Source organism: Leopardus geoffroyi, chromosome A3 (genome assembly GCF_018350155.1).
Source record: "Leopardus geoffroyi isolate Oge1 chromosome A3, O.geoffroyi_Oge1_pat1.0, whole genome shotgun sequence".
Lineage (NCBI taxonomy): Eukaryota > Metazoa > Chordata > Mammalia > Carnivora > Felidae > Leopardus > Leopardus geoffroyi.
Window position 1 is genome coordinate 111,649,066 of NC_059336.1, and position 10,218 is coordinate 111,659,283.

The 10,218-nt window shown below is 33.5% G+C and overlaps 1 long non-coding RNA gene across 1 annotated transcript; it reads right to left on the reverse strand.

The window, feature by feature from the left end:
- Window positions 1-221: 221 nt before the first annotated feature.
- Window positions 222-7,290, reverse strand: LOC123579737. The gene is made up of 3 exons (XR_006702929.1): window positions 7,185-7,290; window positions 7,022-7,079; window positions 222-872 (listed from the first exon to the last, which is right to left on the reverse strand). It is a non-coding gene; the product is annotated as an uncharacterized LOC123579737 (long non-coding RNA).
- Between the last annotated feature and the right edge of the window lie 2,928 nt (window positions 7,291-10,218).

Here is a 10,218-nt window from a genome sequence, read left to right on the forward strand (position 1 = left end):
AATCAACAGTTTTAATGTACAGATTCAATAAAGTATATTGAAAGAGCATATGTATTTTCATGTATCAGGGGAGGCTATGTTGAAATGATAAATACTTAAAACCTTGAGGAAAACAGAAAAGAGAATATTGAAATGGATAAAGAATAGCTAATGTTTGATGTTAATGTTAAAGTTAATGTATGATGAATACATTCTTTTAAGATTCACAGGTAAAATATTTAGCATATAGTAAAGCCTTATGAAGTGGCTGAAATTATAGGATATTGGATGTGGTGTATTTTTGGTAAAACAAAATAAAGAACAATGCAAATTATCAAGTATTAAATATGTGCATCATAAGGAGGACTCTAAATCCAAAACAGGTAAGGATTAGACAGAGTTAGTTGATAAACTAAATTTAAGACTAAGACAGGGTAAGAGAACATAATGAGTAAGAGGTTAAAAGTGTCACAGTGAACTTGAAAAACAATGAGACCTCCCTGGAGATACATTAGGCAAGGATGTTTGATGGTTCAGCTTCATAAATTAGTAATAGCAGTGAACAAGAAACTTAGATAAGAGCAAGTTGCCAGAAAAAAGTAGAAAGTAGTGAAGGCATTTTCTGCAGTGTATTTACTACAAAGTTTTAAAACCTGGGCCAAGTTTACTAAGAGAGTTTACTCACATAAGCATATTCTTTTTCCCCTAAAATTCACACAACAATTTCACAGAACTTTCAAAATACCAATCCTCTTGGTTCTTTAGGCCTATTTCTTTACCCCTTCTTCCTTCCTCCTCCTCTTCCAGTTTGCTCCCCTCCTCCTCATTTTTGTTGTTTTTTGTTTTTTATTTTGTTTTTCTGCAAGTTATTGTGTTCCATCTTTTCAAGAGTTCTAGTTAGAGAAGAAAAGTGCCGTAAGTGGGCCTGGATAACTCAAGTGCTATCAGAAGAGAAAAAATTAAAGATGACCATAAGAGCATGTTTATACATACAATTTCCTTCTCTCGAAATCTTTAGGTGAAAATTCAAGTATGTATTTTAAGGGAGGGGTTAAAAACTGGCATAGCTCTCATCCCCAGCTAAAATTCTTCTCACTGAAGCAAAACTGCATGATTCCGAGGAAGGGGCAGTTGGTTATTACCATTTCTTTGTTTTTTAGAAGTTCTTCATATATTCTGGATGGATGGATGGATGGATGGATAGAAAGATTAGATAGATAGATAGATAGATAGATAGATAGATAAAAATTAATTCTGGATATTCTGAATCTTTGAGTGGATATTTTGTCATTGTTGGATATTCATATTGTAAATATTCCTTTGAAATCTACATGAACATCGTTATTTTCTTAATTGTGTGATTTGACAAACAGGAATTCTGATAAAGTAAATTTTTAAAATTTTATTTGTGTTTGCTGCCTTTTGCATCTTGTTTAAAAACATTTTCCTAAGCTAAGGGATAGGAAGATAGTCTCCTATACTTTATTTTAATTTTTAATTTTTTTAACTTTCATATTTATACGTACACTTAATAAGAAATTGATTTTTTATCTATTTTCTCTAAGAGAGGTCCAAGTTCTTTTTCCACACAGATTACCAATTTTTCTAGTATCATTTATTAAAAAGAGTATTCAATCTCTACTGAGTTTTAATGAACACTTTGTCATAAATTCTATGATATTTTGGCCTATTTATAGAATTTATTTTCTAACTTTGTCATCTATTTGTCCATTCTAAGCTAATACCGCATGGCTTTTTATTATATTTTAACTTTTAAAAATATTTGACATCTCTTATTGTAAGACTTTTAACTTTGTTCCTTCCCTTCAAGATTCCTTTGGCTTTTCTGGCCTTTTGCATCTCCATATATATTTTCAAATAATCTTGTCAATTTAATTGTGTTTGTTGACAATAAATAATTGTCATTTGTATAATATTAAACTCTCTAATCCCTAGACATGTATATTCCCCAATTTATTTAGGCCTTGAATTTCTTTCAGTAATGCTTTCTAGCTATTGATATAGAGGCCAGGCACTTCTTTTAGTAGATTTATTACTAAGTGTTTACTGTTTTGGTGTTACTATAAATCTATGTGGTTTTTAATTGTCCAAATAATTGTTTTTATTATATAGAAAAAGAGGATTTGCTTTTAGCCTTGGGTAATTATAATTTTCTGCATTTGCTTGAATCTAATAGTTTATATGGATTGTTCAGATTTTAAACTACTTTTTAAGCTAAAATGTAGTTTATAGGTAAAAATTTGCAAATAACAATTTTATTGCAATTAATTATAAATACCTCTTTTTGCAAATCATTGCAACTAATGATTTATTCCTTTAAAATTTAGAACATTTTCTTACTGATTTTACTGAGAAGATTATATAGTATAATTAATAAAATTTAATAACTGTGATGTAGATATTTTTGTTTTTTTCCTCAATCTCAGGGGGATTGTTCAATAATTTAGCAAAAATAGGATGTTTACTGTAGGTTGGTTATTTATTTATTTATGTATTTATTTATTTATAGATATTCCTTGTCAGATTAAGAAAACTCAATTTCATTCAAAGGTTATTAGGAATTTTTATCAGGCACATTGCTGCTCTTCGGTCATTTTTGTACATCTATTTAGATGGTTATATGACTTTTCTTCTTTTTTATATTAATTCGGTGGATTATATGACTTTATTTTTAATTTTTAAGCTTATATTCTTAACTGTAAGATATGCACCTTGGCTATTTACTTTTGTGCATCATGGAATTAGATTTGCTAATAGTTTACTAAGACTTATATTCATGAGCAACATTTAAAGGAGTTACTGGTGAAGTCAATTTTGTCTGAATTCATCATAGTAGAAAGAATTTAGTTTCTTTAAAAATGCTTTTTACTGTTTTGTTTATTTTTGAGAGAGAGAGACAAAGGGGCAGAGAGAAAAGGAGACACAGAATCCGAAGCAGGCTCCAGGCTCTGAGCTGTTAGCACAGAGCCCAATGTGGGGCTCAAACCCGCAAATGGCAAGATCATGACCTGAGCCAAAGTTGGACACTTAATTGACTGAGCCACGCAGGAACCCCCCAAATTTAATGTCTTTAATTACAGGTTCAATTTCTTTAATAAGTGTAGGATTTTTCAAGTTTTATATATCCTTTTGTATCATTTTAGTAAGTTTTTAAGGTAATTTGCCTATTTTATCTTAATTTTAAAATATTGACATAAATTTATTTATAATATCTTTCTAATATCTTCACAATGTCTGTAGGATCTGTAGTAATGTCCCTATTTCCTACTGTTCCAATATCCTTTATATTGGATATTTGTGTTTTCTCTGTTTTTATTTTGTCAGTTTAGATTCAAAGTTCTTTTAAGATAGAAGGAGTGTTATTCTGGGCAGATATAAACTATGTCATAGTACAGCTTGGATGGTAAAATGCTAGCCATATTTCTACTCCTAACTGATTCACTTAGTGTTTTGTATAGTGGACACATAGTACAGAGATACATCAGGTCCTGTCCATTTTACAGTGTATTTTGTATATTCCCAAAATATATAGCAGAAACAATAAAGCACCTTGTACTTCTAAAGACTCATTTCTCTCCTAAGCTGTGTCACAGAAATTTCCTCACTTATCCAGGTATGGCTGTCCCTCATTATATATGTATATATATTTATTTATCAATCTTACCATGAGCATTTGGTGATTTGCTTTTTGTGAATTTTTTTGAGGTATCCACTGAAATAGAATATAGTCCTTGAAGTTTAAACAGAATCTAAAATTCATATTTTCTCATGTTACCAACTGAGAATAGCTCATTATGACCACCTTAAATTATGTAATCAATTTATATATATAAATTTAGATACTCAGGTATAGTATATTATAAATGAAAATTTCTAGGAAAGTAATACACTTTTTTTTAAAACTTCAGTTATTTATGTGAAGTACCAAGCAGTGCATTTCAAGTAATAATTTGTTCTATCTTAAAAAACAAGGAATTTGATATTGTTTTTTATTAGTATCAAAATAAATTTATAGTATGTAGGAACATACTGTTCAATCCTGAGATAATATCTACTTGAATAGACACTGTAATGTTACATTATTAAAAGCTGAAAGTGATTTCAAGGCACAGAGTAGGTAGCAATAAAAATCTAGTATTGGATTATTATTTGTGAATTGATTAGATACTTTTGCTAATAAGGTAAATATTTAAATTTCTACCTCTACTAAATGGTACCAAACCATTTAGTTTAAACATAAGGTATAATATTAAAAATCCCTAGTAAGAGGCATAATACCTGCATAGTTATGTAATTTAAAGATTACTGGAAGTAATGTGAATAAATAATCTTGCTTCTTATCTCATTATATGGTTAGGGCATGAATATGGAATAAATAACGTTAATGATTTTACTTAGGAAGAATCTTGTTACTACCCAGTCATGGAAGGATGCGTGAGTGTATGACCTTTTAAGCTCAATTTTCAATCAGGAAGTGACTCATAACACCTACGGAGGTTCAAAATGACTCTCATTAATTTTCACAGCACTCAAAGCAGTCGCAGAATAGCCAGTGACTGGGAATGATGTAATATGCATAATATTTCAGAAAGTTTGGTACAACAGCAATTCCAGGAGGAAAATGAAAAAAAAATACCTATAATCGAAGAAGTAATCCACATGTTTTGCAGTAACACTTTTTATCAAGGGAAATGACCAAAAAAGACAAAATAAGAAGCACACATCTCATTTAAGAATGTATCAATATGATTTGGTGACTAATTGCATCTATATGATAACTATCTTGAATAATTCCAATATTTCAAGTTTGAGTGCGTAGAAAAATTTGGCAGGCATGAGAAATGGTGGGGAGTATGATTTCTGTGGAAGTTAATGGAACAGTTTTAGAATTGTTATTGTTAACAAATATTTATTAAGCACTTATGTGCTAGAAACTGTAGTTCATAGAAATACTAGATAGAATAGCCTTGAGGTCCTTACTTAATAACTGAGGAAACAAATATATAATCATAGACAAATTACAATAAAATGATCACCCTTATAATAGAGATATGTATGCAAGTTTGCACAAGTTGAATTCAAAATTAGGGTAGAATATCCAAAGTTATGGTAACAAGTTAGGATCTCATGTATTCCAACAGACATTCTTTGAACATATGTCATAACCATATTTCAAGACTCACTCAAGTCAAAGACAGATCTGAAGATAAATATTTTCGAGTCATGATTTCAAAAGAATAATTTCTGCATTGGATATCCATGGACTATTTGAAAGCAGCTTTCATACTGGGGTACACTCAACTTTAGGGAGGGAGAAAAGAAGTGTGCTCACATGAATTAACAAAGAGCAAAACTAATATACAATCATAAAACCGAAAGGGAAAACGCCATGAAAAAAAAAAATGCTTCAAATGGAACAAGTGGAAATATCTTCAAATATACAATGATGCACTTTATTTGCAGAATTCCAGATATTTCATGGGCATAGATTTTAATGAAGTGAATAATTACAGACGTGTGAGTAGAGGTAGGGAACAAAACAAAAGATGGCAAGTTACCCAGATATTAGCGGCAGTGAGAAGCATCTCCTTTTCCATACCCAGCCCTTGGCTGAATGGGCAGTGAAAGGAAATAAAGTCACCTGTCAAATAGGTGTTATCTGGTGAGAGCTGTAAACATAGAGATTTGTTCCATCTCCTTTCAGGTAGCACTGTCTTACAGTTAACATCTCTGTCTTTGGGTTCCAGTAACTGTTTTCTTGCCTTCACACTCAGGGTGGTAGGTAACATGTCCCTGCTTATGCTAGTGCTTAAGTGACGTCATATCTTCTTATTTTTCCCCTTACTCTGCTTACACTTTTGTAAATTGATTCCTCATTAAGTTCTCCTTAATTACTTCATTTGTCTGTGTCATCCTTTTCCTGTAGGGTCTCAACTCTGGGAGAAAGCAGACATATCAGGTAGACATTATTACCTCTCCCCATTTATGCAGGATGAGGGAGATTCATAAAGGCTCGATGACATTTCAAAGGTAATAGTTTGCAAATGACATTATCTGTCTCATCTACGTTATCTGCACATTTGAAGATTAAGAATAAAGAAACAGTAGAGAAGAAAAATCAAATTTCCTTCAGAAGTCATGAAAATGATGGGATATAGAAAGGAAAGCTAGAAGATTATTTTCTCTTTTGCAGTAAGCAGCAATTCTCTTCCTTTCAGACTAGAAGACTGGAATAATTACTATAGAAACGGATATATTGAAATACGTATGAATACTGGAGGTGGTGCCAATCTCATCATTGGCAAGAAAGAGTTAAAAAGATCAGTTGCTGAGAGGAAAAGTAGTGAGATTTGCCACATGGGTAGCAAGGAGGAAAATAATTCCATAGTCAGAAAACCCTCCTTAACAAATGGCCAGCCCTCTTTGCTAGCATGTAACATATATCAAAAGGAATATCAAATAGGTACTTTTAAGTGGACCTTTATGAAACGATCACTGTTGCTTGTGAAGAAAAGTCAGCTCAGATATAGTACTCTGCAAAGTTACCTACTCTCATCTTTATATGAAGGATGATATTCAACAATTACCTTGAGGCTGATCTTTATAATTTTTCATCAGACTACAGGAATTTGTTATGTTTGCCCACTTCATTATCAGCAGTTATACGTTGATTATCATTGTATGCCTTTATTTTAAAATCATGTGATTTTTTTTTTGTTCCATGTGAATGTAGTTTCAGTAAAAGAAACCCAGAAAGTCTTCAATTTATGTGGACCTGGATTCTGAATCTACCTTTCCCTTTATTATCTTTGCTACATACTTCTAAATGATGTACCTACTTAGTTTGGTAAACTCAGTAAATACTTAATTTGCTTTCTTACCATACTGTATATTCTCCCTCCTGTCACTATAATTCTTTAGATTAATCACCCAGTAAGGTAACCTGCCTCAACCAGCCCCACTACCTGATTTTGGCATGAATCTAGTCTCCTATATCTGTGTACTTCCTTCAAAAACTCACCTTACCAAATGCAGCTGGGCTTGCAATATGTGCAGAAGTCAAGTCAGCTTTCCATGTCCTAATTAAGGAGAGAATTGAAGAGTGATTTAGTTATTTCTACATAAAAGAGCCATAATGCTGCAAGAGAACACAGATGTATTTATGTATTTATGTATACATGTACCTATGTATTTCCAATTATTCGTATCAACTAGAAGGTTCTGATAATCCACACCAGGCTCACTTTATTTTCTTTGAGCTCATTCGTTCCTCTGTAATCAGCTGGCAGGATGGCTGGGGGATGGCTGCTCTAGGTTGGCATAGGAACTCTGGAATTTTGGTGGCTATTGTCTGGGGTCCAGAGGGTGACTGGACCGTATATCTCTCATCTAACTGGTTGGTCTGTTGTTCTCATGGTCACTTATTGGGCTTCCTAGATAGTAAGGAGAAGAGGAAGTCTCTTAGGGCCTAAGCTCAGAACTGGCACAGTATTGCCTCTGCCACATTTTATTGTCCAAATGTCATTTCAGATGAAACGGATAGATAAACAGCCTCCACCTCTTAGTGGAAAGATGTACCAGGACACATTATAAGGTATGTGGACAAAGAAGGGGAATAAGTAGGACCATATTTGCAATCTATTTCTTGAACTTACCCCTTGTCTGATGGAATTACACCCTACTGACTAGACTGCTCTCATATTAACTGACTCTCATGCCTAACCCAAAGCACCAGGTCAGTCCTTCCAGGTGTTCTGACCTCCTCCCAGTCTAAAATATGCAGTCTTTTCCTGCTCACCTAGACTCCAGGAACCACACTGTTCTGAGAGGGCCATTCATATCACTGACAACAATTCCTTCAAGTGACTTAATGAAAATGGCATACTTTTTTGCTTAAATTGTCCAGGGGAGTTAAATTCTACCATAGAAATGTCTCCATTCAGAGATTTAAATATCTATGATTCACTTTACAATGTGAATGTTCATTCACATGACACAAAGACAGGCTTTTTTTTTTTTAATCAAAAGCATTGATTATTCAATTAGTACCTCTGATGAACACCACCACCAACAACAAAAAATTAGAACCTATCTGGCTGTGTGAACATGAGAAAACTACTGAGAGAACAAACATGACTGAACATGGTAATTGCAATAATCCTTTTAATATACCTGGATGACTTAATAACCCCACCCTATTAAAAAAAAACTTGTCAACTGTGTTTAAGCTCTATATTGGCTCAGAGAGGCTATGGATTGCTTTCATTATTAATGCTTTGAGCTGTGATTATGTCAAAGTTCCCAGAGCCTTGTCTTATTTTTGGAGGGATGTGGGGAGTGTTGAACTACTCTACAAATAAAATTGTTGCATCAGCGGAAGCTGAGTTCTGGGTTAGAACAGTTATATATCGGCAGCCAGACAAAGATCATGTTTTGGTCAGTTTCAGAGGCTAGGTGTATGCCTAAGTATATAACAAAGAAAAACATTGTATCAGAGCCAGACGGGTAGACTGCAAGCCAGTAGTTGTGATATCAGAGTACCTAGTAAAAGGCATAAGCCCTATCTGGAAGGAAGATCGAAACTTGCCTAGCTAAAAGGCTCATGGGAGAAAACAGCCTGAATATATGTGGAAATAGTCATTTATCAGACAGTTGTCATCTGGCACAAATTCCACTAGGTGCTTTTGGGCACAAAGACAAATAACTACTCCAGGAGAGGACAATGTATTGAGGAAGATGGACACACTTACTACAAACCATAATACAATGTCATAAATTCCTAATGAAGAAACAGAAATATTCATTGGGGGCATATACAAGAGAAATATTCTTACTGCTAGGATATTTATATCTGAACCAAATAAATGGGTTTTTATCATGTTGACGTATCATTTTAACTAGAGAAAGACTAATCATCAGAGAGGTGGTGTGTAAAATTATACCGTGAATCTAAAAGCGGTGATTTCTCAAAAACAAAAAATAGCCATTATGGTAGAGAGTATTAAGAAGCAAGTCTAGGGGCGCCTGGGTGGCTCAGTCGGTTGAGCGTCTGACTTCAGCTCAGGTCATGATCTCATAGCTCATGGGTTCGAGCCTCGCGTTGGGCTTTGGGCTGACGGCTCAGAGCCTGGAGCCTGTTTCAGATTCTGTGTCTCCCCCTCTCTCTGCCCATCCCCTACTCATGCTCTGTCTCTCTATGTCTCTCAAAAATGAATAAATGTTAAAAAAACTTAAAAAAAAAAAGAAGAAGCAAGTCTGGAACAGTAAGTGTATACAAGATTTTACAATCCTTCAAATGATTTGCTAAAGCATTTTAAAATATGCAAAGCAGGTTTGTAGAATCTAACAGAACTTTTTTGTTTAAAAAGATACAATTCCTTCAGATGAAAATATCATATTATTCAGGCACTTGGAGTAAAAAGGAATGAGGTCATCATACTAAAGTGACGAAGGCTCAGGTATAGAAAACAAACAGTTTTGAAGTTCTATTTTAGTATGGCTGAGATAGAATCTACCAAATTAGCCCTCCCACAATTATAAACTGAGGACAAAACATTAAAAAAAAAAAAAAAAAACTATCCGAAGAGTAAAACTGGAAGGTAATGTATGGAAGTTAATACTTTGAAGAAGGAAATGCTATAATATGAATTTCTTTTTTTTTCCCCCTCTGGCTATTAAAGATCTGCACCAGTTTGCACCATTTGAGGTGGCTAAAAACCCAAGAGAAAATCTGTAGTCTTATTGGCTTGGAGAACCAGAGAACAGAGTTTATTTAGGACAAGTATAGCAGCTGGAAACTTAAGAGGATAATCCAAGAAAGGAGACAGTCAGACAGATAGAACCACAAATTCTATGTATGAATTCTGCCTCAGTCTCTGGATGACTCCTGTGATATAATACGGTGTAGGGCAGCCTCCAATCAACCCAGTCAAGGCTAAAAGAAATAAACCAAAATTTGATCTGCTGCTATGGGAGACCATTTTGCAGTTTGAGATCAGCAAGTTAACTGCCTACTTAAAAATAAAAATAAAAATAAAAATAAGTATTCTTCAGAAAAAGATAAAATCCAGATTTTCTATAGTAGTTGGTCTGCTTCCCTTTCAGCACTTGAAATTATCATATTAATTAATTATATTTTCTCTTAGACATTCTAACAGTTGCATAGTGGTGTATCACTGTGACTTTAACTTGCATTCTCCTGATGACAAATGATGTTGA